The sequence below is a fragment of the Lissotriton helveticus genome, chromosome 1_1 (genome assembly GCF_964261635.1).
Source record: "Lissotriton helveticus chromosome 1_1, aLisHel1.1, whole genome shotgun sequence".
NCBI lineage: Eukaryota > Metazoa > Chordata > Amphibia > Caudata > Salamandridae > Lissotriton > Lissotriton helveticus.
In genome coordinates, this window is record NC_136057.1 from 71814449 (window position 1) to 71841056 (window position 26608).

The 26608-nt window shown below is 44.6% G+C and overlaps 1 pseudogene across 1 annotated transcript in view; it reads right to left on the bottom strand.

Moving 5' to 3' along the window:
* LOC144829073 (uncharacterized) overlaps positions 1-26608 on the bottom strand; it is a 136527-nt pseudogene that overhangs the window by 11193 nt on the left and 98726 nt on the right. The window contains exon 2 of the transcript XR_013610593.1: positions 23473-23587. The product of XR_013610593.1 is annotated as an uncharacterized LOC144829073 (transcript). The remainder of the gene's footprint in view (positions 1-23472; positions 23588-26608) is intronic.

Genomic DNA, 26608 nt, shown 5'->3' on the forward strand with positions numbered 1-26608 from the left:
AAAAGGGCATGAAGGGAAGATATAATGGGAGGTTCCTGTGGAAAACATGGGGTTAGGGATCTCACATCCTGTCGCAGTCTGACATAGAATAATCGCTCAAGTGGGGTGGGGGGGGTGAAGTGCTCAAAAATTATTTGCTGGTGCGAAACCTGCCATTGACGTAGTTTCCTCCAGGTCTTGATGGATAGTTTACTGAGGAGTCGGCAGCAACCTCCTTCCTTTGTGACCGGGAGGTTGTGTCTGTCATGGAGGGGGAGCAGGGGGTAGAGTAAAGTGCAATGTAGCCGTCTAGCTAGGTTTTGCCAAGCGCTGGTGGTGCATTGTACAGTGATGGAGGCTGAGCGTCACGGGATGGTGGGAGTGCTCAGTTAGGTGGAGCACGGTGTTGGGGCCATGTAACCGTCTTCTATCACCAGGAGGGGCATGTAGAGGGAGGCTTAATCCAGTAGGACGCGAAATGCGCCTGCGCGCAGCTAAAGTATAACTCCAGATCTGGTACCTCAAAGCCTCCGGTGCTGAAGGGTCGCTTGACGGTGTCCCAGCGGAGTCTGGCTTGCTTCCCACCCCAAAAAAGGCAACAGACTCTCCCAGCCATAGTCGGGGGTAACGCTATCCAACTGGTGATTTTCTCAGTTAGTATATCAAGCGCCTGTCCGTAGTTGGGCTTCATCAGGTCACTCCGGATTTAGGAGATAACAATGCAGAGATAGGTGAGGGTGTTGTCAAACCATGTGAGGGGAAAATCAGGCATGAAGCGCATGGTGGTGTCAGTGAAAAGGTAAATCTGGGATTTCCCCCAAATTAATGTTAACCCCAAAAATGTGCCCAAAGAGAATCAGTAGGCGGAGAATGGGATTGATACTTTCGCCTGGATTGCGGAGGTATAGGGTGAGGTCATCGGCGTATAAGATTAGTATTTGTCTCTCTGGATAGATGAGAGCATGGTCACAATAGTGCTGTTGGATTTTGGCAGCCAGGGCGAAAAGTAGGGTCGAGAGGGATTTTGAAGGGAGAGGATCGAACGCCGTTGACCATGACGCTAGCCCGTAGGCCAGTATATAGCAGGCTAATCCAGGCTACAAAAGGAGCTGGGAACCCCATACATTGTAGGACAAAGGCTAGATAATCCCATTCTAGGGAATCAAATGCCTTAGTGGCGTCAAGGAAGATGGCTGCGGCATTCATGCCAGAGTCGATATCTTGGAGAATTGAGGTTCCGTGACGATTTTACTCGTGTTTGTAACATTGTCGTAAATACATAATTTTGGTATCAATGAACCGCAAATGATCCATTTACTATATCCTGGTGTTTTCGCTATGCTACGAGCAAGAGCACTCCTGTTACCAACACATTTGTGTTCTACCCGTGGCATCCATCTTAGAACACGGAAGCCATTTTGTATTCCTTGCCCTCACATAGTCAATGGACACGCAATGACCTCTTTTTCATTAAGGGACACGTAGGCTTTAACCGGCGATTCACCTTGCTAGTGACACGTGCACCTTAGGCCAGCAACGCTGTAGCAGCATGACTCGGCAAGAACTTCATCCTGGACTCCTCCCTCTCCATGACCAGACAAGTCAACGCCGTCTCCTCGTCATGCTTCAACATCCTGCGCATGCTACGTAAGATCTTCCGGTGGATCCCCACCGAGACGAGGAAGACGGTCACCCAAGCCCTCGTCACCAGCCGACTGGACTACGGCAACGCCCTCTACGCCGGAACCACTGCCAAACTCCAGAAGAGACTCCAGCGGATCCAGAACGCCTCGGCGAGACTCATCCTCGACATCCCCCGACGCAGCCACATCTCCGGACACCTGAGAGATCTGCACTGGCTCCCGGTCAACAAGAGAATCACCTTCCGGCTCCTCACCCACGCGCACAAAGCCCTACACGACCAAGGCCCGAGCTACCTCAACAACCGGATCAACTTCTACACTCCCAAGCGCCTCCTCAGATCAACCAACCACGCCCTCGCCGCCGTCCCCCGCATCCGAAGAGCGACAACAGGAGGAAGATCCTTCTCCTACCTGGCCGCCAAGACCTGGAACTCACTTCCGACCAATCTGCGCCTGACCCAAGACCACCTCTCCTTCAGGAAGAAGCTCAAGACCTGGCTGTTCGAGCAGTAGCGGCACCCCCCCCCTCCCAGCGCCTTGAGACCCTACGGGTGAGTAGCGCGCTCTACAAATGACCTGATTGATTGATTGATTGATTGAACTGCCTCCCCAGCCTGAGGCCAGTCCTGCTATACTGGTTCTTGTGTTCGTTGGCCTGATCATGATTAGGCGGCCGAAGCTGGTAACCGTGCCCATTTACGACCCACAAACATTTCTTATCCTGTCTTTCTATCTTCTACACCTGGCTCTGCTCCTTTCCTTCTGGGCCTTTATTAGGGGGAGGTAACGAAATTTACGATGAGGCGGTCCGGGTCTTGAATGAAGAATTGACATGGGATTATGATGGACTAGTGGGAACCCCTCATTTGTAATGTTTTGACATCAGATACTGTTGACGATCCCTGTGCAACGCCAAATATTTATTGTTTAAGACACGAATGTTTAGAACTGTGGTAACATGTAAAGAATTTGCCTGAAGCCCAATATTTAGTATATAAGGAGCAACCCTCTTTGTACAAATCGAACAGGCTCCTAGACACTGCCCATGTGTAGTTTCTGTGACTTCTGTGTCCCTGCAGTAATAAACCTTTGGTCTTTGACGCCACCATCGAGAAGCCCGTGTTTCTGTTTGTTTGTGCACCGAGACAGGTGGAACTCCGGGGTCTTCGGGTGTTATCCCTGACACCTCTGGACGGAACCAAAAAGTCCAGAACTCCAATTGGCGCCCAACGTGGGGCGACGTCATTCGGTACCGGTCCAAAAGCCTGAAGAGTTCGAGGAGCTTCGTGTGAAGATTTCAGAGGGAGGCGCCCCACTTCATCGATCCCGGCATATCGCAAAAGTGGCCCCGACGTTCTCTTCCACGAGGGTTCCCGTTCAGACGGCTGCAGTGGTCCGTTGCCTTGACCGTCGCCCTGTCTTGGACCCGAGGTGCAGTCCTCAGTACGGCGAAACGTGACGGGTTTCTCCTTGGTGACGTCTTCAGTGCCTCAGTTAAGTATTCAGTGGTTGCTAGATTTTGTAAGGGTTGCTCCTATTTGGATAAACCTTTTAGTTCTCAGTTCAGTTCAGTTCTGTAAGGTTATCACTGGTTATTCTGGTTACGATAATCATTCTGTTCAGTTCAGGTATCGATACATTTGTCAGTTCTGGTAGGCCTAAGTTCTTGGTTCGAGTGTGCATCTTTTCTGTTTGTGTCTTGTTTGTTTTGTGTTCCGGATTATAAAATGGTAAGTCGGAAAAATTGTATGTTGTCTTGTTTTAGTTGCAACAGTGATTCCCGGTTGGAGGACTCGTGTTTGGTTCCTCCGATTGGAACTCCCCTTTATGATCTTTATTGCAAATTTGGTGTGGGCCCTATCTCTTATAACGAGATATGGATCCGCTACACAGAGAAAGATGGTGTCCTTAGTTGGCCACTACATGGTAGTTTTGAACCTGAAATTCTCGATAATCTAGAAAGAAGGTTGTTTAAGAAGAAAGCCCGGCCGGCAATGTTTGATTCTTTCCGTTATTGGCGAAAAGAATCTAAACAGAGAGAAATTAAAAAGTTGAAGAAAGAACAGAAGGAGCAAGAGTTGACTTTAGAACAGTCTGCTAGACAGCTGCAACTCAACGAGTCTGAGAAAGCGATGGAGGTGGCCGATAGAGAGCGTAATTTAGCGATAGACAAGTGCTATCCTGCTTTGCCATCGAGTACGGCTAAGATAGTAGAGGACCCTGAAAAGAATCCCCTGTTGTCTTACTTGTTACGATCACCCCCACCGTATGCACAGGGTGCTACGGCTCCACCTATACCGAATGTTCAATTACCGGTTGCTGGACAACCTGGTGTCCCTGTTCCCGCTCCCCTAAATCAAGTTCCTGTACCTCCTGTGGTCAATATTAATGTTCCTTCGACAACCCCTCTTCTAGGGTTGCCGGCTTCTTTACCTATGCCTGTGTCGCTCACACCTGCTACTTCACAAGCTATTTTTCCTGCTACTCCTACTGTTCCTGATCTATCTGTTCCAACTGCTACTCTATTCACTGCCTCTGTTAATATTATGACTCCGCTTTCCGTTCGTCGAAGAATCACTGATTCTGTCTCCAATATTCTATCTCCCTTCTATAAAACTCTGATTAAGACTCCTACCTCTGACTCTGTGCAGAGACGTAGTCAGCTTCCCAGTACTGAAGAAAAAGGAATATTAGATTCCACTGCTCTTAGATGGGTTTCGAAAGTTGGAAGATATAATGTACAAAATGTATTAGATACATTTATGCAATGGAACGAACCGACACAACGATATGTGTTCGATGAAATGTGTTTCCTTCTACGTGAGGAATTGGAAGAGGATGACCCTGAATCAAATCTAGGAGAATTAATTAATGTTCAGAAAGAGTTTGCTGCAGGTATGATAGTTGGACAAAATATAAAAGAAGCGATGGAACTGATTTTAAGTTATAGGAATGACTCATCCCTTCGTTCACCGAGGGAATTAGAGAAACGTAGTACGAAACGAAATCGTCAATATCCAATGAGAGAGGTTCCACCAATTTGGCGTGAAGCTGTGCAAGCTAATGCAAACCTTGGTATTGCAGCCGCTCCGGCCCAATTCCAGAGAGTCTGGATACATATTCCATGGAAGCGAGCTGAAGTATTAGCAGTGAAACAGGCCTTGCCAGATCCGCGTAAAAATCCTGCAGGGTACTACAAAGAGTTGGCTCAAACAGTTGACGCTTGTGTATTGAATCTTGCTGATATAGATCTGCTATTTGGTAATGTAGTACCGCAACCAATTTGGGCTAAAATTCGTAAAGAGAATCATCCAGTTGCCCTAGGTGGTGACTGGGCAGCTATAATTGCAGCGGATGGTCAACAAATAGGTGGTTCCAAACCCGAACCTTTAATTGCTAATTTGCCTGGTAGAATAATCGATTTAATGAAAACCTTGATGCCAGCATTACGCGTTAACTGGGACAAATTGTCCGCGTGCAAACAAAAGAAAGACGAAAGCGTCTCCGACTTTTTCACAAGATTCGAAGAGACTTTCGTGGATCATAGTGGTCAGGATATGAGCACAGAAGGAGGCCAGAGATTATTTGTTGATAAATTTGTGCACAATCTGTTGCCAGAACTTAGTGGTAAATTAAAGAATTCTGAAAGTGCGTGGGCTGTCTCTACGACTGCGCAAATACTTGCGACTGCTCAGTACTATGAAAATAGGGATAAAGAAGAGAAGGAAAAATCAGATAAAAAGACGAAAGATTTAAAAACTAAAGTACTTTTACAGCAAGCTTATCCGCCTCGCATGAATCAAACTAATATGCAGCAAGGGTCATATTAAAGAACGGATTATAATTTTCAAAGGCCACAATACCAATGGAATCAATGTGCTTATTGCAAAAAGGAAGGTCATTACAAAAGTGAATGTCCAGTTCGAACGCAAAATAATGCTGCGGCAGCTCAGAGAGGTCGTGGTAGTTCTATGCAAAACTCTAGAGGTCGAGGACGAGGTGCTATGCTTCCGCAGACGAGTGATCGCCCCTCTAATTATTTCGATCAGCGAAATGGACAATCTGCTCAACAGAATAGGTCTCCACAGTATCATGTCGAAGACTATTATGAAGCTAGTGAGGAAGTTCAGCAAAGTGAGTACTAGGACAGCCATGGACAAAGAGAGGGAGTAGTATCAGTTCCAGTAGATCAGAGTGGGCCTTATGTCGCAGTAGCAACATCAGGTATAGTCGAACCGTTTCTGTTGGATACTGGTGCAGCAAAAAGTTCTATCATACATGCGAAACTCCCTGGCGCACCTTTGTCTGGCTCAACAAACGTTTCAGTAGGTTTTTCGGGCGCCCCTGTTCACAACCCTGTTTCTGGTCCTTTGTCTATTTCTGTTGGACCCCGTCAATTGAAAGCACCCCTGATTTTGACGACAGGTTGTAACGAAAATCTGCTTGGTTTAGACTTGTTAAAACGCCTGTACGCGACATTGTACTGTTCTCCAGCAGGAGTACAGCTTACGTTGGGTAAAAGAATAATCTCTCCGATGTACTTGTCGATGGATGCGCTCCCACCAGAGCTGCGTTCACTCCCTGATACTCTTTGGGCGACTGGTCCTAATGATGTAGGTCTATTGGAAATTCCACCCTATGTAGTAACTTTGAAAGCAAATGTCAAACTTCCACGAATTCCACAATACAGAATCTCTAATGAAGGCGAGCGTGCGCTCCTACTGATAGTACAAGACCTGATCAAGAAAAATGTTGTAGAAGAGACTAGAGGAAATGTCTGTAATAGTCCTGTACTGCCTATTTTGAAACGAACTGACCCTACAAAGCCTCCAGTATATAGGTTCGTAATTGATCTCAGAGAGGTTAATAAAATTGTGATCCCACAGTTTCCTGTGGTTCCAGACATTACTGCATTGTTAACGCTGATTCCTGCTACAGCAGCTTGGTTTTCGGTTGTCGACTTGAAAAATGCCTTTTTCAGCATTCCGATAGCCGAGGAAAGCAGAGATATCTTCGGTTTCTCTCTAGGAGGACGAAGTTTTAGATTTAAACGCGCTCCACAAGGTTATTGTGAAAGCCCATCAATTTACAGTCAAGCATTAAAAAGCCAGTTAGATTCATTCGTACTTCCTAGTGGTTCTGCTTTAGTACAATATGTCGATGATCTTCTAGTGGCTGCCGATGACAAGGAAACTTGCAAAACAGCTACGATTTCTTTATTGCATCACTTGTCAGATTTGAATCACAAGGTGTCACCTTCGAAAATGCAATACTGCTGCCAAGAAGTGACCTACCTAGGTCATCTCTTGTCAAAGGAGGGAAGGAAGTTGACCCCAGAGAGAATAAAAGCAATTACACAGATGAACGTTCCTAGCACGCAGAGAGAAGTACGTGCCTTTTTGGGTATTACCTCATATTGTAGGCAATGGATCCCAAATTTTTCTCTTCTAGCAAAACCATTGGTAGCCTTGACTGGGAAAGGTGTTCCGAGTCCGGTACCATGGTCTGCTGAATGTCAGCAGAGTTTTTCTGAGTTACGAAATGCACTGTGTTCAGCACCTGTATTGGGTACACCCGACTACAGTAAGCCATTCACGCTCTACGTCCACGAGAGAGAAGGTTGTGCATTGAGTGTTTTGACGCAGAAATTTGGTGATAAACAACGTCCTTGTGCGTATTTTTCATCAACATTAGATCCAGTAGCTAGAGCATTGCCTAGTTGCTTGAGAGCTACAGCCGCAGCTGCAGCTTCCATTCGACAATCTGCTGGTTTAGTAATGAACAACATGCTAGTAGTCATGGTTCCTCATGCTGTGGATACACTCATGAACCGAACCAAGACGCAACACCTTACCAGTGCTAGATTATCAGGTTATGAACTGACACTGTTAGCTAGTCATATTCAGATCAAAAGATGCAATGTATTGAATCCAGCAACATTGTTGCCGACTAGCGAAGAGTCGAGTGATTCCGAACCACACGACTGTTGTTTCAGAACTGAGGAAGAAACAAAAGGACGAATCGACCTAAAAGACACTCCGTTGTCAGAACCAGATGGCACGTTGTATGTTGACGGGTCTTGCTTCAAATTGGAGAATGGTGATGTGACTGCTGCTTATGCAGTAACAACTTTGAGTACGATTGTGGAGACTGCAAGAGTGAGTCAGAATTCTGCCCAGGCTGCAGAATTGATCGCGCTAACAAGAGCGTGCGTTTTAGCTAAGGGAAAGAGAGTGAATGTGTTCACAGATAGTCAGTACGCGTTCGGCGTGGCCCATAGTTTTGGCCGTTTGTGGAAAGAAAGAGGTTTCATTACGTCCCATGGGACTAAGATTCAACATGGTCAGCTAGTTAATGACTTGTTGGAATCTCTAACCTTGCCGACTGAAGTTGCGATTGTGAAATGCAGTGCTCATAAAGCAATCACGGATGATGTGGGTCGTGGGAATGCTTTTGCTGATGAGATCGCAAAACAGACAGCTAGAAATATGATGAGTAGAATGTATGTTGCAACGTCTGCAAGATGGATTTCTGAGTCTGGAATGTGTGAGAACACAGTGGAAAGCGTGAAGGAAATTCAGAAAGAGGCGACTGAGGAGGAAAAACTTGCATGGAGAGAGGGCACGGGTAAATTGGACTCGAGTGGGTGTTGGATTGACTTGTCGGAACAACAGCGTTGGATGTTGCCTGATGCGTATGTGCTTGCAGTAGTAACGATGGCACATGGAACAGCGCACATTGGCTCCGGTCTGGAAGAATAACGGGATTAGTAAGTGTGCAGAGAGAGTGGTGAGAAATTGTATGGTATGCTTGATGCATAATCCTGGCAAGGGAATCCCCACACCTGCAGGTCACTTCGCTCCTCCTTCCTGCCCCTTTGAGGTGATCCAGCTAGACTTCATTCACATGGATCGTTGCAATAATCTGAAATATGTCCTAGTGGTAGTTTGTGCTTTCTCCAGATGGATCGAAGCATACCCACTGAAGGACAATACTGCCTTATCCACTGCCAAAATTCTTCTTAAAGAATACTTCCCCAGATACGGAATGCCACGGATTGTATGGTCAGACAACGGAAGTGAGTTCGTAGGGAAAGTTATGCAGAGTGTGTGTGCCGGCCTAGGGATTAGACAGAAATTTCATAGTGCGAATCATCCCCAGTCCGCGGGTTTAGTCGAGGGTTACAATGGCACCCTTAAACTGAAACTCGCTAAGATACAAGCATCCACGGGTTTGTCCTGGCCAGACGCATTGCCTCTGGCTTTGCTATCAACAAGAGCAACTGTACATTCTAGAGTAGGGCTTAGTCCTTACGAAATAGTTTTTGGCCGTCCTGCAAATGTTTGGGGGGTACCTAGACCGAAAGAATTTAAGCAGCTGGAATACCCAATGTTAATTGATTACCTTTTCGACTTGACTGCTAAATTGAGTCTTATTCACCAACAGGTTTTCGATGCATTGCCAAAGCCACCGGAGAGTCCAGGCCATCAGCTGAAACCGGGTGATCAGGTGGTCATCAGAAACTTTGCAAGAACAAAAAACCTTCAGCCCAGATTTATTGGCCCATTCCAAGTCCTGCTAGCAACGAGAACTGCTATTCGTGTGGCCGGAAGGAGAAATTGGATCCATACGACTCATGCTAAACGTGTGCCTCTGCCACTTCCTTACGACAACTGGGTAAAGAAAGGAACCGGTGCCTCTGAAACGGAACAAATCCCCAGGTTCATACCTTTCAGCGATGCAGAACTGATCACGGATTCACCAAATTCTGACTCTCCTCCTGAAACTGCTCTTTTGAACCCTGAACATTTGTCATCTGTACCAAAAGAACATTTGTCATCTGCAAACGTGAACATTGCAACGTCAGCTGAAAATACATTGTTTCCAGATCAGACAGCTCCTGCAAAACTGAGATACAACTTACGTTCTCGCAATATGGACAAATAAAGCAGGAAACTGCCTATTTTCAGATTTGAATTTGCTATACATTGCCTCCAGCCAGGAAGTTTGCTAATACTTTGTATTGTTTCTTTTTGTTTTAAAATTGCCTTGCCGTCTGGGTAGCCGTAGGGTCGTGGCTGTGTGCCTAGTTGAATCTGCGGGGGTCCGACACAAGGTCGATCTTTCTGTTAGTTCTGGGAACTCCCAGGGCTGATAGAGGCATTTTCATCTACGTACACATCATCAGTGGTCGCGAACGGTCGTAGAAGATGGAGCTTCCTGAGCTACAACGAGAAAATGTAATTTATGTTCGCAGAAATAGACTGTACAGAATACTACACAGCAAATGCTTTCTAATGCAATGTGCAGTTACATTTTTTGTTTTGATAACGTTGGTGGGTGGAATCGTCTTTGGTGTACATTTGATTTATATGCCAGTAACTACAGTACCTTCCCTTGATCCTACTACTTCTACGGTTTCTTCTATGCATTCTTTTCACTCATTTCCTGAACACGAACAAGCTCGACGCTCAGAATTTATTAACAATACATTTGTACAGCTCTTGCATCAACACCAACTGATAGTTAATACTACAGACTGCTGGGTGTGTGGCTTGATACCTCACACTATGGATAAAGGCATTCCCTATCTAGTCTTGCCTTTCAGCTATAATGGATCATTTCAGGCTTTTCAGACCATTTTTTCATATGCCCTTGAGACCTATCCTCCGCGTCCACCACGGTCCACTAAATACAACTCAGCCAACAAAGCTTTAGTCCAGGGAATTATTGATATGATTAAAGACGTCAATAATACTCCATCTTATCCTAGAGATGAATTACTGGTGTATTTGAGTTGGAACTCTACAGAGTATCGCCTTAGTTTGGGAGAAAGCAAGCGTAAAAGCTCCACTTCAGTTTGGGTCGTGCCTCACCGAGGTCAGGTCTGTTTGCAAGGAAATGGGAGAAATCCGAGAGCTCAGCTAGGGAGGAGTGAGTGCGTTGAGACTTACGTATTTCCGTCTAACTCCTCCCCTGCCTTTCTGACTGCTAGGGGTACCTACTTCATTTGTCAGGACAGAGCATATACATGGCTGCCTGCTGACTTTTCAGGTTCATGTTATATTGCTCGATTGTTACCCCCGACATACACTGCTTCTTCAGATTATCACAAAACCAGAGTAGCAAGAGGTGTCTTCAGCAAGGAAGATACCGCTGGTCAAGAAGCTGGAGACTTCTTCAAGGGTTTTCTTCCGTTTTGGGGGCCTATGGCCAATAGTAGAAACCTTCGTCAACTAACACGGGTAGTTGAATCTACTATTACAGAAACTGCTGGTGCCCTGAGTAACTTAACAGCTGAGCTTCAGGCGGATCGTCTCATGACGTTGCAGAACCGTATGGTTCTAGACGTAATACTTGCAGATCGAGGTGGGGTATGCAGAATGATCCAATCGAGCTGCTGTGTCTTTATTCCAAATAATGCTCCAACAGTCTATGAAGCAATCTCTAAGCTTCATAAGATCTCCGACTCTATACACGTAGATAAGGGAAACTGGTCCTTCATGGAGTGGTTTTGGACTCTGGTATCAGCGTGGGGATGGAAGGTTCTGATGGTTATTGGTGTCATCCTAGTATTTCTGTTCTCGTGCTGTCTTATTATCCAATGTGGTCCCGCTCTGTGTAGCCTCTGTGCTGCAACCTGTTTCAGAAAACCACCTGCATTAGGAGAAAAGGCACGAGACAGGATGATGATACAACAACATGTCACTAACCTAATGAGCATAGAATTAGACTCTGACTCTGATATAGACTGAGTAATTGCCTATGTAAGGGCAAAAGGAGGGTCTGAGGTTCCGTGACGATTTTACTCGTGTTTGTAACATTGTCGTAAATACATAATTTTGGTATCAATGAACCGCAAATGATCCATTTACTATATCCTGGTGTTTTCGCTATGCTACGAGCAAGAGCACTCCTGTTACCAACACATTTGTGTTCTACCCGTGGCATCCATCTTAGAACACGGAAGCCATTTTGTATTCCTTGCCCTCACATAGTCAATGGACACGCAATGACCTCTTTTTCATTAAGGGACACGTAGGCTTTAACCGGCGATTCACCTTGCTAGTGACACGTGCACCTTAGGCCAGCAACGCTGTAGCAGCATGACTCGGCAAGAACTGCCTCCCCAGCCTGAGGCCAGTCCTGCTATACTGGTTCTTGTGTTCGTTGGCCTGATCATGATTAGGCGGCCGAAGCTGGTAACCGTGCCCATTTACGACCCACAAACATTTCTTATCCTGTCTTTCTATCTTCTACACCTGGCTCTGCTCCTTTCCTTCTGGGCCTTTATTAGGGGGAGGTAACGAAATTTACGATGAGGCGGTCCGGGTCTTGAATGAAGAATTGACATGGGATTATGATGGACTAGTGGGAACCCCTCATTTGTAATGTTTTGACATCAGATACTGTTGACGATCCCTGTGCAACGCCAAATATTTATTGTTTAAGACACGAATGTTTAGAACTGTGGTAACATGTAAAGAATTTGCCTGAAGCCCAATATTTAGTATATAAGGAGCAACCCTCTTTGTACAAATCGAACAGGCTCCTAGACACTGCCCATGTGTAGTTTCTGTGACTTCTGTGTCCCTGCAGTAATAAACCTTTGGTCTTTGACGCCACCATCGAGAAGCCCGTGTTTCTGTTTGTTTGTGCACCGAGACAGGTGGAACTCCGGGGTCTTCGGGTGTTATCCCTGACACCTCTGGACGGAACCAAAAAGTCCAGAACTCCAGAATAGCAAACAGGGTGCGCAGGTTATGAGACGTGTCTCTGCTTGGTACAAACCCAGATTGGTCAGGGAGGACCAGGACCGTCTTGAGGGGGTTGATGCGATTGGAGATCAATTCGCTAAGATCTTAGAGTCAACGTTGATGAGGGAGAGGGATCTGTAGGAGTCGCACTGCGAGGTCGGCTTGCGCGGTTTTGGCAGGGAGACTATGAGCGCTTCTCGCATTGTATGAGGCAGTATGCCCGTTTCTCGTGCTTTTTCGAACACATGTCGCAGCACAGGGATGAGTAAATGGCGACACGTTTTATAGAACTCGGCCGGGAGGCCATCCGGACCCTGGGCTTTGCCAGATTGTAGATGCATTATAGCAGATATGATCTCCTTGTCCTCGTGGTGCGTAAGGAGGAATTCTCTTTGGTTATCTCCCAGCCAGGCTATTGTGGTGTCCTCGAAAAAAGGGGTGAAGTCTATGGGCTGTGATCTGTATGTCGCGTATAGAGCTTTATAAAACCGTCTGAAAGTGTCTACTATCCCTTTACTTGGTTGTTACATGGAGCGTGCTCTATTTTCTGTAATGAGTTTGTCCTACTGCAGACATAACAACGTGCCCTCCTGGGACAATGGCGATGCCGATTTTCCAAGCGCCGCACTATAATTTTATTTGAAGCTTCAAAGCAGCATCTGCTCCCCCTCCAGCCCCTCCCATGTCTTCATCAACGGAAAAAGTCTCTTCCAGCTGTAGTGATCAGCCGCTGAGCTTGGCTTCGACCCGCCCGCCTCCCCTACAACAGCTGACCAGCAGCCCATGTGGCTGCCAGGAACACGATGCATGCGAGTACTGAGTTTGTTAAATTTAAAATATCAACCTACTTACTTGCATAGACTCGCAAATGGTACACTTATGCCGTCTACACTGCGTGTACACGTTAGTTCTCCGAAATGCATCCTACTGCTGAAAGTGTTACTATGGAACAGAGGATTAGGACATAAGATTTTTTCTTTACTAAAACGCTTCTAAGTTGGACAAAAAAGCCTAATTAGAAAGCTACCGTTTTCAATAAAGGACAAGAGCTCTCCTGCGACCAACCTTGTTAATCTCTCCCCACCTCTGAAGCTATTTTGGCCAATCAGCATGGATATTGTTGTCCTGCAACAAGCAATCGTGATGCTCGTTCCACATGTGCAGGTCATGCTGGGAACGCGAAGGTAATGGCTGCCTCCTACTGCTACAACACATAACTGCAACATCTCTGGACCACGGGGCTCGCGAAATCTGGAGAAACGGTCGCTCTGCAATCTGGCATCCCTCTCTCCCGTGCTGGTCCAAAAAGCAGTCACCATGATCGATAGCTGCAAAACAGCAACAGAAGCACCAGCAGCAGGACTTCCAGGACATCTTACCTACTGAGGATTTTGAAGCAGTCATTAAAGACAAGTAATGCCTTGATCTGAACAGCCAGAAAAGTCTGATGGAGGGTCAGTGAGTCCGTGGATGGACGGGGGCGCGAGAGCAAGCCATGCAGACATGACTTTAGCCTGGGCTGAAAATCCTCTGGATTAGACGGTGTCTGTCTGGCCCTACTGCACATTCCTGCCCGCAGTGCACATACCCCATACCAGCCCAGACCTATGCAGATCAACCAGCCACACCCGGGTCGATGTCAGAAGCCGGGGGGTAGAGGTGCATAAATGTTTTCTGTAGAACCACACAAAAAACATGCCATTCTCAAAACATTTAAAAATATAGTTGCTTTTCTGAACACAAACACACACACACACACACGATCAATACACAAACCCCATGGCTGTCCAAAACAACTTTTGCTTTGCGAGGTAAAATCGATCCAGACTATCAATCAATCAGCAAATTTGTAGAGCGCGCTACTCACCCGCTAGGATCTCAAGGCGCTTGGAGGGGGGGGGATATCGCTACTGCTCGAACAGCCAGGTCTTGAGTTGCTTTCTGAAGGAGAGATGGTCCTGGGTCGTCCGAAGGTGGGTGGGGAGGGAGTTCCATGTCTTGGCCACCAGGTAGGAGAAGGATCTTCCTCCGGTGGTGGATTTGCGGATTCGTGGGACGGAGTGGGTGTGTAGAATGTGAGGCGGCTGTTGAGGTATTTCGGGCCCATGTCGTGAGGAGCCTTGTGTGCGTGGGTGAGGAGTCTGAACGTAATCCTCTTGGTGACGGGGAGCCAGTGCAGGTCTTTCAGATGGACAGAGATGTGGCTGTGGCGAGGGATGTCCAGGATGAGTCGTGCAGAAGCGTTCTGTATGCGCTGGAGGCTTTTCTGGAGTTTGGCTGTGGTTCCGGCGTAGAGGGTGTTCCCGTAGTCCAGACGGCTGGTGACAAGGGTCTTCCTAGTTTCGGTGGGGATCCATCAGAAGATCTTTCGGAGCATGCGCAGGGTGTTTAAGTAGGAAGACGAGACAGCGTTGACTTGCTTGGTCATCGTGAGGGAGGAGTCCAGGATGAAGCCCAGGTTACGTGCATGGTCCGTTGGTTTGGGTGCGGAGCCCAGTGCAGGGGGCCCCCAGGAGTCGTCCCAGGTGGAAGGGGATGGTCCGAGGATGAGGCCTTCCGTCTTGTCTGAGTTCAGTTTCAGACGGCTGATCTTCATCCATTCCGCGTCGTCTTTCATTCCTTCCTGGAGGCTGGCTTTGGCGGTGGCAGGGTCGTTGGTGAGGGAGAGGATCAGCTGGGTGTCGTCGGCGTAGGAGATGATGTTAAGGTTGTGTTGGCGTGCGATGGCAGCGAGAGAGCTCATGTAGACGTTAAAGAGGGAGGGGCTGAGTGAGGATCCTTGCGGGACGCCGCAGGTGACTTCGGTGGCCGCGGATAGGAACGGGGGGGAGGCGGACTCTCTGGGTTCTTCCAGCGAGGAACGAGATGATCCACTCCAGGGCCGCTCCTTGGATTCCGGTGTTGCTGAGGCGCTGGATCAGGGTGCGGTGGCATACGGTGTCGAAGGCTGCTGAGAGGTCTAGGAGGATGAGGGCAGCAGTTTCCCCGTTGTCGAGCAGGGATCTGATGTTGTCGGTAGCTGCGATCAGAGCGGTCTCGGTGCTGTGGTTTGCTCGGAAACCGGATTGTGATGGGTCGAGGGATCCGTTGGTCTCGAGGAAGGTGGAGAGTTGCCTGTTGACTGTCTTCTCGATGACTTTGGCTGGGAAGTGGAGGAGCGAGATGGGGAGAAAGTTCTTGAGGTCCGTGGGGTCCGCGGTGGGTTTCTTCAGGAGGGCGCTCAGCTTGGCATGTTTCCAACTCTCCGGGAAGGTGGCGGATGCGAAGGAGCTGTTGATGATGTTCCGGAGCTGGGGGGCGATGATGGAGTCGGCTTTGTTGAAGATGTGGTGTGGGTAGGGGTCGGATTGAAATGAATGAAATGACTCTAGTCACCATCTGTTGTTAATGAAGTAGGCACCATATGACCACCCATGCAATATAAATTAGGTGGTCGCTTTATTTTTTTAGAAACTTGTTGTGTTTTACTTTTAATGCTAAGGTGCCATCATTTGTCTTTCAGTTTCCACCACGTCTTATTAAATGGCTCCTTCATCTGAAGTGATTATTGTTTTGTGATTCTATACTAGCAGCTGTGCTTAAAAGTCTGTCCTAACCAAGCTCAGTCTAATGTACATGAGTCAATAAATCAGTATTATATTCTGCTTTCTCCCGGTGAATATTTTTTTGATAATTTGTAATACCGGTTACTTGGTTTGTGCAGGAAGTGTTATGCTGTATCCCGGTGCCGCCTTGCAGCACTCTAGTTTCTGTCGGCTCTCTGCTGATGAAGAGCTTGTAAACCCACAAAAAACTGTGAGGCCTGGTTAAGCATTAAATGGGCTATTCGGTGAATTATGTTACACTGAATATCCACACCCCAACTGATTACATCGAACAAAGGAACATTCTGGAAGGTCTATTGATAAAGATGCAGAATTGGGCAAAGTGAACCTTTTTTTTATCTCTACAATGGATGGCCTCTTTAAATACATTTAGAGTGAAGGCTCAAAGCTGAGTTCGAGACTCAGGGATGTACAACATCTTGTGATTCCGGGCAAATCACTTAATCTCCCCATGCATAACAAAAAAAAAATGTGTCCGTCTGTAAGCAACTGTTGCTCCTGTAAAGGGCTCTGATACCTTCAGTTCTAGTTTAAGCTATATTAAGCTCCCCAAAAAAAGTCATCAGGCATATTTTTGAGAACCTGCAACTACCTGTTCTAGAAATTGGATATTTTAGGTGGGCTACAGACTTGCAAAAACAAATTTCTTCTTGAAATATTAGCATTTAAAAAGCAAACACTCTTAATCGTTTTCAATCTTGGCGGTGTGTTATATAAAACTGCAAATAGTATAATTACAAGTTTGTACACCCCACTCTGGGCTCTATGTCTGTTTTGAATGTGGCTTCTCACCAATAAGCCACACCCAACCCCTGTACTCCCACCTGGGAGGCAAATATACCACTGCACCTTTGAATAATATACACTTTTGAGTGTTTCTTACCACCCCTGGCACAGCAAGACCTCAACACAAAACAGACAGCACCTTTTGAAATGGGGTTTTATTTAACAAAATGCAAAGACTATCACTTTTAGAATAAGGTTTGGGGTTTATTACATAATACTCTCTAAACAAAGGCTATCTCAGATACCAAATGCATTAGATTCAAATATATGTAGCAAACTTGTAATCTAAAGGCATGAATCAATAACTGAGCAAACTATAATACTGAGTAATAAACAAGCAATAACTGATATAAGATAAGATACACTGGACGTCCTGCAAGAGATCAGAAAGATATATACACAGAGGAGAGGATCACTCTGGAAGTGCACCTCCCACACCACAAAGAAACAACTCAAACGATCACAGCCACTGGCTCACATCACAATGGCAATACCCACAAAACTCAATACATCACCTGATGCATACACTGCCCACTTCTGGCCGGGGGGATTCTTCACACAGCTGGGGATCAGAGCTCAGCAATCAGAGTTCAATCCGAGATAGACATGTCTGTCCTCACTCGGAATCCACCAAACTTCCAACCACGGAAGCCGCGGGAGAGAGAGGGAACGAGGACTACACAACTTCATGTAAGTACGGCATAGCCGTTTGAGGAGGGACCTGACCACAATTATGATTGCCTTTCACCTGAAAATGACTATATTAAAAGACTCTCTCTCCCCCCAAATAAGAGCTAAGACTCTGCGTTTTTCTCCTTTTCCTTTTTTCCAAACCAACAGATGAGAGTTTCATTTACCTCTCGACCCAAAGGCTCATGGGGCATTGACTCCTTACGTTTCTAGTATGTACTTGATTTCCAAATAAACTCACATCAATATTTTTTTCAGCTAGCAACAGCCTACTCTAAATTCACTATATAGAGTGTGTGTTTTCTGTTTTATGTGTTTGTTCTTTTATGTATTGTCTCTCCCTTTACCCTAACAGGTCACAGCACCTATGTTTAACTGTAGGATATTCTATCAACCAAAGTCACTATATGTCACCTTTTCCTTCCTTAGGTGACCGGTCCCTGCGCATTGGGAGGCGCACGTAAAGTAACTGTGCTCTTTTTTACAGGCTTATTTTCAGAAATACTGACAGAGCTAAAACAAAACATATATTTGTACCACATAGGTATTGTATTTCTAACCACTTGTATAGATTTTTCACATATTGATAGCAACATAGTGAGTGACAGAGGGATCTTACTCCGTCCTAACGAAGAAGCTTCCACAGCTTCGAGACATGTTGACATCCCCAGGAGAACCAGCACATTAATAGCATTGGCTCTCCGATACACTGCTTTTAACGGTAAATGTAAATGTAAATGTCAAGGTATTTGTAGAGCGCACTGTCACCAAGCGATTTCCTGGCGCTATTACTCATACCGCTGAGGAACCCATCCTGGCTTTCCCTGTGAAGTGTCCACTCCTGGGCACCCCCAGGGTGAAGCCAGGCATCCTAGCGCTGTTGGGGGCGGTGTGGAGGTTAAGCAAGCTATTGCCCAGAGTTGCAGCGTGGTGCCCATGATTAGAATAGGCACCGAGGCGAGAATTGTCAGGTCCGAGGAAATTGAGCCCAAGACCCGCCGAGGCGGGAATTGAACCCTGGTCCCATGTCAGAGCTCTGCATCAGGGTCTGCCGCTCTAACCATTGAGCCACACTCCTCCACAGTACCAGTCTATGGCCAATAAAGTTATATTGAATCCATAAGGCCAGGTATTTTTTAACATCACTTTGCCATTCACCTCTGACCCTACTTCACTCACTAAAAATGGATGTATGACGTTACAACGCATACTTTTACAACGACTACCATTACAACGCATTTTTTACAACGCAAAAACTTTTACAACGCATACAATTACAACGCAGGAATTTACAACGCAAGTACCTTTACAACGCATACCATTACAACGTAAATATTGGTAAATATATAATTTTTTTTAAAATATAAATTAATTTAAATTATTAAAATATAATTAAATGTAATGTAATTTTATTTAATTAATTTAATTTAAAAATAATTTTAATTTATTTTTACAAATTAACCCTGTACCCCAAAAACTGAAAACTGACCCTGAACCCTAAAAATACCCCTTTACCCAAAAACTGAAAACTGACCCTGAACCCTAAAAATACCCCTTTACCCAAAAACTGAAAACTGACCCTGAACCCTAAAAATACCACTTTACCCCAAAAACTGAAAACTGACCCTGAACCCTAAAAATACCCCTTTACCCAAAAACTGAAAACTGACCCTGAACCCTAAAAATACCCCTTTACCCAAAAACTGAAAACTGACCCTGAACCCTAAAAATACCCCTTTACCCAAAAACTGAAAACTGACCCTGAACCCTAAAAATACCCCTTTACCCAAAAACTGAAAACTGACCCTGAACCCTAAAAATACCCCTTTACCCCAAAACCCAAAACTGACCCTGAACCCTAAAAATACCCCATACCCAAAAACACAAACATATAATATTTTAAAAATAATTATATACTTACCAATACTTACGTTGTAATGGTATGCGTTGTAAAAGTACTAGCGTTGTAAAATCCTGCGTTGTAATGGTATGCGTTGTAAAAGTTTTTGCGTTGTAAAAATTTCGTTGTAATGGTAGTTCGTTGTAAAAGTTGCGTTGTAAAGGTTGTTTCCCACTAAAAATACACCTCACATAGCACTTACAAACTTAAAGTGCTCCAGCTTAGTCGCCAGTCCCAGCACGCCCCGTCCCGCAGCGGGGCGGGAAGACCCCGATAATGAAGCAGGACACCAAGGGCCCTTTTGGTTTGTGAGGGGTATTTTAACAAATACTGTGTACGCCTTACATCTCTAGACATACAGTAAACCTCTTAGAGATTACTCCAGTTTAGCAAGGGTTTTGAATCAACAAGGCACAATATTTACATCCGACAATATTACGACCCCAGTTTTGTGGCACCATACCCACTCTGGAAGGATAAAGGAATTCACAAATAGGGTTCTATGTTAATTTAATTTTTTGAGAGGTTGTTAGACTTCATGCACCTTGCATTGCTGCTGGATTTTGTTTTCTGTTTCCTCAAAATGTCCATTCTATTTTAAGAATAACAGTCTGTATCAAAATGCTTAGCAAACACCCATGGCTTGCCTTGTGGGTGGAATATGCTGATTTAATTTCCTGTTGATGTGTAAGTGGATGCTACCCAATGACCCTGCATTGAATGACTGTATACGTTTGGAGTTTGAATCTGCTTTTTGCTTTATAAAATTGTTGAAAACAAGTAAGCAATTCAAAAACAACAGTTATGTGTGGATGAAGACAATGAAAAATGAGTAAAGTGCTTAGCAAGTGTCAGTGTATCTACTTTTGCTCTTTGCCGGCGATATGCCGACATATAACTTTCAAAGTGATTGGTTTGGATGTAAACTGAGTACTGGGCCTGGACATGCACTGAGCCCATATATAAGTATAGACTACTAATCTCCTGCATTTGGTTCAACTTTAGGATACAAATGTGCTATTGACCTCAAATAATGTGGAGTCGGCAGTGCCTTTCCCGGTAAATCCAAGAGCTGTTCCATTAATGTAACAATATACTTTTTCTGTTTCTTAACCTTGAAAAAATGCCTCACCCACCATACTGAGTATTGGAAGCTGACAAAAGCACATCTGTGTTACATATCATCTGTATTAAAGCCACCTGGCCGATTGTTTTCAAAAGCCTGTTTTATTAACAACACCACCACCAATAATACCACCACAACCACCAGTACCAATACCACCACCTCAGCTTCTCTCGCTATCTAGTAATAGCAGGGGCACTGTACGAGGCCGGAGCTGCAGCCGAGACCATCCCTCCCTCCCTCCATGCCTGCCATAAAACACAGCCCCCCCTTCACCAGGAGGTGAAGCCAGGGCCCTACAACAGCAGGAGTGTTTTATATTAGGACAAAGATAGCAATGACATTACGCAATATCACACTGCACACTCAAAATCCCGGAGAGTGCAGGAAATAGCCCCCGCTCTTCCTCCTGAGCCATGGAAATGTAATCACAGAGCAAAAGGTGTTGGAGTGCCTTGTTATTGTTTATAGCTTGGATTATATGCAACTCTCACTTCACACTTCGTGTCTGTGTAATTTACAATACTTACACATCTTTTTCCCTGCACTATTTATCACTACTTTGAAGACGTCGCAGGCCGGTCTCATCCTCCAATTTTTAAAATCTAACAAGCGGTCGAAAAGGCCCTTTATTGCAATGCAATAGGTCTTGCATTTGCTAGAGCTTTAGCTATTTGCATTGTAAATGACAATGCCTTTTATTTAAGGTTTTAAAACCCAAAACATAAATAAAAGGCATTGTCATTTTACAGTGCCAATAGCTCAGACTCGTGTGAATGCAAAACCTTTTGCATTGCAAATGCTTGTGTTTCTAGCCCTCTTCTTCAATTCTCAACTTAACTGGTCTGCTATGGTGGAAAACAGAATTAATTTGTGCGCCAAGAAGCATAGCTGCTCTGTGGAAATGTGCCTCTAAACTGGGTACAAAATTAAATTAGAGAAATGATAGAAGTTTAATTGGCAAAATCCATAGCCCCTTACGGAGCAGAAATATGGGGCACAGCTGAATTGGGTGCTCTGCAGAAAGTGGAGGATAAGTTCATTAAAAAGCTGCTTTCAGTTACTCTTGCTTGCTCGAATCTGATTGCCCACAAAGAACTCAAACTCCCTTTTATTACTGACTCGATTAAACTGGCCCCGCTCCTCTTATGGTTGCGTATTTGGAAAAGGGACACGGTTATGTTGAATCACAAGCGGTAATAAAAGATATAATCAACCTTGACCGAGCCATTAATTCCTTGGCTAGCATATGTCAAGAAGTTTTTCACAAATTTGGGCCTCGCTTTTCTGTACACATCACCCTCTAAATGCTTATATTTCTCCAAAACTCATTTAAGAGAAGCTTTTGTTAATAATTGTGAGTTAGAAAGATGGCAATATAATAAAAGTAAAGTCACGGTTATATTCTACCAGACACTGCGTAGGGTGCCCACACGACATGATTTATATCTCTCCTTTGTCTCTAACAACATTCATCGATATCTTTTAACAAGGATGAGATTTGAATTTTAAGAACATTAACTAAATCATCTATTGCTATGTCCTTGTGATGGCTTGTCTACTCAAACAATGTCTCATATTGTATTCTTCTGTTGTTTTTATAAAAATGTAAAGAAAAAAATTCATTCTCCCTAAGTTAACAAAACTGAGTCTATTTTCTTACTCTTCAGCCCTTACAAACCCCTTTCATCTGTTTTATGACTGCAAATGTGTTATACTCAGCAATTCGGACTAGGAAAAGTTCATTAGAGAGGGGGGTTGTTTTATTTGATCATTTTCATTAGCCTATTGTCAATGCCCAATTACTGATAATGAATTGTTGTATGGTTTTAAACATGTTAACTAGAATTTGACACAGGATTAGGAAGTGTTTACATACGCGTGGCATCATTTTAAATTGCTTCTCATAATAAAGTGTTCTTATTACTTTTATACATCCATAATGAATTGTTGTTCGATTTAGTGGCAAGGATTCTCGTAATAATTTGTTCTTATTACTTTTATACATCCATAATGAATTGTTGTTAGATTTAGTGGCAAGGATTCTTGTAAATATTTGTATTTTAAAAATAATTAATTAACTATTGATTCTAAATGCTTTTTGATCAATTTGTATTGTGATATTTCTTTGTACTTTGATGCGCTCAACAAATGCAAATAAAGTTATTTGATTGATTGATTAATTGAGTACAATATAGGGCACTCTATTAGAGATTCCCAGTATTATTTAGAGGTGCCTGGTTTTCTATCAAGCAGATAGCTTGAAAATGTAAAAGTTTCGCTAAAATGCAGTTTAAATGGCATTCTTTCACAGTCCTAAATATGGCCAGGGGACAGAATGCACTTAATATAGGTACTGTGAATTATTGTGATACCAACCCCTCTGCCACAGGGTCTATTGCGTCTTTGAATGAGATATCCTAGAGGGAGAGGCCAAACAGGTTCAACATATGTAGATTGAGTGAGACATGTTTCGATGAGGAATAAGAAGCTGAGCTTGTGATCCAGGACACGGTCGTGGATATCAGAATAGTGGCGGGTCGGTGACTGCAGATCATCAGGTGGGAACACCACTTAATCTGGCTTAATCGCAAAGGAAAACTGTTTTATCTGCCTCATTGTGATGTAGCACAGGTATGTCTTGGACTTAATACCTCAATGGAAGGGGGAGTATGCGCCAAGATAGCTGCAGATCATCAGGTGGGAACTGCTGAACATGATGAACACCACTGAAACTGGCCTAAACGCAAAGAAGAAATGTGTACCATCTGCCTCATTGTGATGTAGCACCGGTATGTATTGGACTTAATACCACTATGGAAGGGGGCGTATGCGCTAAGGTAGGTACAGTGTGCTGTAACTTCATCCCCATGAAAGACCTGGACAATGACACACTGTCAATCACCTTCCAAATACTGTACAACCTACAGCAGATCATGATTAACGAAGGAGGTGAGCCAAACATAGAATGCTTTACAGGTTTGTTTACCTGGGTACCAAAGTGGATCGCAGGCCTATGAAAGGCCTCGTTACCAGTGGTTGCAATCTTGCTCTTGCTGTGCAGCACCCTGCAACCAATACGGGCCTGCGTGAAGAAGGCTAACCTGGAAATAGGGGGAAAAAAACGGATTAGGACACACAATGTCAAGGGAAACACTCACACCACAAGCCAGAAACAGGTACCGTCCATGCTCAAGACACGGACACAAACAGCTAGGGTAGTAAATAACTGAATTTGTGGGAGGGAATGTCCGATTCGGATTAATTTATAGAAAGGGCCCGCTCTTAGGAGTCCAGCCCACCAGAGAACAACTGTTGCCTGCACTACCTAAATCACCATAAAACACTTGTTACGGTCCCATAGTGACCCTTTATTAGAACAACATAACACGGTTGTCCTCTGTTCATCTCTAGCACTTACCGTGATGGAAACACCAGACATGGAACAAGCTTCAAACACACCAGGAAGATTGCAACAGAAAAATCACAGGTGGTCCCAGGATCTAATACCTAAAGAAACAAGTCAGATACACACACTCAACACAAATAAATGCATATCTGAGAGCATGCACTCCGGCCAAGGACGATGCCAGAGCAGCCAGTCAGTTACACTCATCAGATAAAGCCCAAACAATGCATAGCAGTAAGCGTTACCCTAGATAACAAACACAACACACCTGGACCACCTCAAAATGTGACATCCTGTTGGTATTTATGGTCCCTTCTTTAAGAGTGGAATAAAGTATCTACAAACAATATTTATGACCCACTGTACCAGAATTTCCTGCCCAAAGGGGGACAAGCTTCACTTTATTGCACCGGGTGTGCAGAATAAAGCATGACATGTACCTAATGCAAAGTGAATTCCAGCACAAAGCTGTAGGAGATGTGGCTGCAATTCCAGGCCATTATTGTTTAATTAATTTAAACTGTTCCTGACTGCCAAGCCTCGCTGTTCTACTTTTTGATAACCCGAACCTGCTTCAACACAGCAATGGTTACAACATTCCATATTATCTGCAGTTAAGGAACATCTAATATTTCCTTTCTGATGACAAGGATTTACAAGATTTCTTCTTGGGTCCTAGGTCATGTAGATTCATATACGCCACTTACAATGAACTGCAGAAAACTTCTCAGCAGGACCCTGCTGAACACTTAAGACAAATTAACAGGATTAATTTGAAAATGCATTGGCTGTTGTGGACAATGGCATGACTGCATTGTCAAATCACATATATTCTTTGAAAAATATTGTATCATATGCATTCTATGTTACACTCAATGACAAATGTCTCAAAAAGATGGATGCTAACCATTCTACACAGGCTGGCGCTGTGATACATGACTGTCATGTATGGGAGTTTAGGCTATTCCAAGGTATCTGGCCAATAATGCTTTCAATAGGATAGGTAGTGTTAGGTAGGAGTAGAATAATATAATCAGATAACCACACCGTAATGTCATAATGGTTGAACCTGTTGCACAGATTGCGCTGGTAAAGCAGAACTGTGTGTTAGGATGACAGGACGTCAGAGTGTAGGGTCTGAGGGCCATATGTAGGTAGCCCAATTGCGCTCGCAAGTGCTGAAATTCGCAGAATTTCAGCATTTGCTATCGTAATTAGGGCAGTGTGCTATGTAGCACACAAAAACCCACATGCAAAATAAGTAATCGCAAAATTAGCTATTCCTTATTTTGCTATTGTATTTAAGGAATCGCAAATTGCGATTCCTTAAATGCAATATAGGAAGCACACAATTTGTGTGAATATTGGCTTAAGGAAACGCAAAATACCACCAACTTCAGGTTGGTGGTATTTTGCAATTTTTTTAAAAAATGCCCTTTTCGGCATTTTCAAAAGTGACATGTGGGTCACATACATGCCCTTAGGGCATGTATGTGGGCCACATGGGCACATATGTTAATTTCAGGGGTGCAAAAGGGTGTCCTATTGACACACTTAGAACCCTGAAATTGCATTCTCAATTTGCGATTCTCTAATTGAGAATCGCAAATTGAGAATGTCTTCCAATTTATTCCTATGGGCCTTCTAGCCCATAGGAATGAATGAGTAGTCAAGTCAATATTCTTTATTTCGTTGCAATTGCATCATAAAAGATATACAAAATACATAATAAACATGACCACATTATTATCGACAGATGTACAAAAAATATACACAGTCAAGAAAAGTGCTGGTGCATAACCAAATAATTACCGTAACCCTACACAGATAAATACTCCATCGGCTCAGTCCCTGGCCCAAGACATTCTACGATTTACAGTGAATTGGATGTCGTCCAATTTGCTGAAAATCAATCCAGATAAGACGGAAGTGCTTGTAGTTTCCACCTCTACTTCCCCTGGAATGATTTGTTTTGGCCACAAGAGTTAGGGCCTACCCCAAAGCCTTGCCCCAGTGTTAAGAGCCTCGGCATGAAAATCGACCAGGAACTCTCGATGGTCAACCAAGTATCCACCGTAGTTGGCTCCTGTACCAACCTGATCAGACAACTACGTAAACTCGCCCCCTTGCTCTCGAGAAATATGCTGCAAACCATCGTATCAGCCACCATAGTGTCTAGAATAGACTATGGCAACGCGCTGTACCTCGGCCTCCCAAAGAGTTCCATCAATCGTCTTCAGGTTATCCTGAATGATGCAGCACGCTTGATCTTTGGATTGCCGAGGAGGTCTCATGCCTCCCCTCTGCTCTATAGGCTACACTGGCTGCCTATAGCGCAGAGAGTCGAATTCAAGAGTATGTGTATCTGTCACAAAGCAGTCCACGGACAGGCGCCAGCCTATGTAAAAGAAAGGCTCAAGCTATACGAACCAAAGCGCGCCCTGCGATCGTCCGGATCTTTTCTGTTATCCTGCCCACGCTTCAAGTTAACAACTAAAGGAGGCAGATCTTTTTCAGTTCAGGCCCCTACCACCTGGAATAAGTTACCAGAGGCGCTTCGCAGAGAACCTAACCTCCTCCACTTCAGGAAGTCCCTGAAAACCTTACTCTTCAGGGACGCTTTTCCATCTCAATAATCGGCTATTTAGATCAGACACCCACGTACTTTCATTCCATCTTTGTTGCTGTACTTGGTCAGTAGCGCTTTGAGACCTGT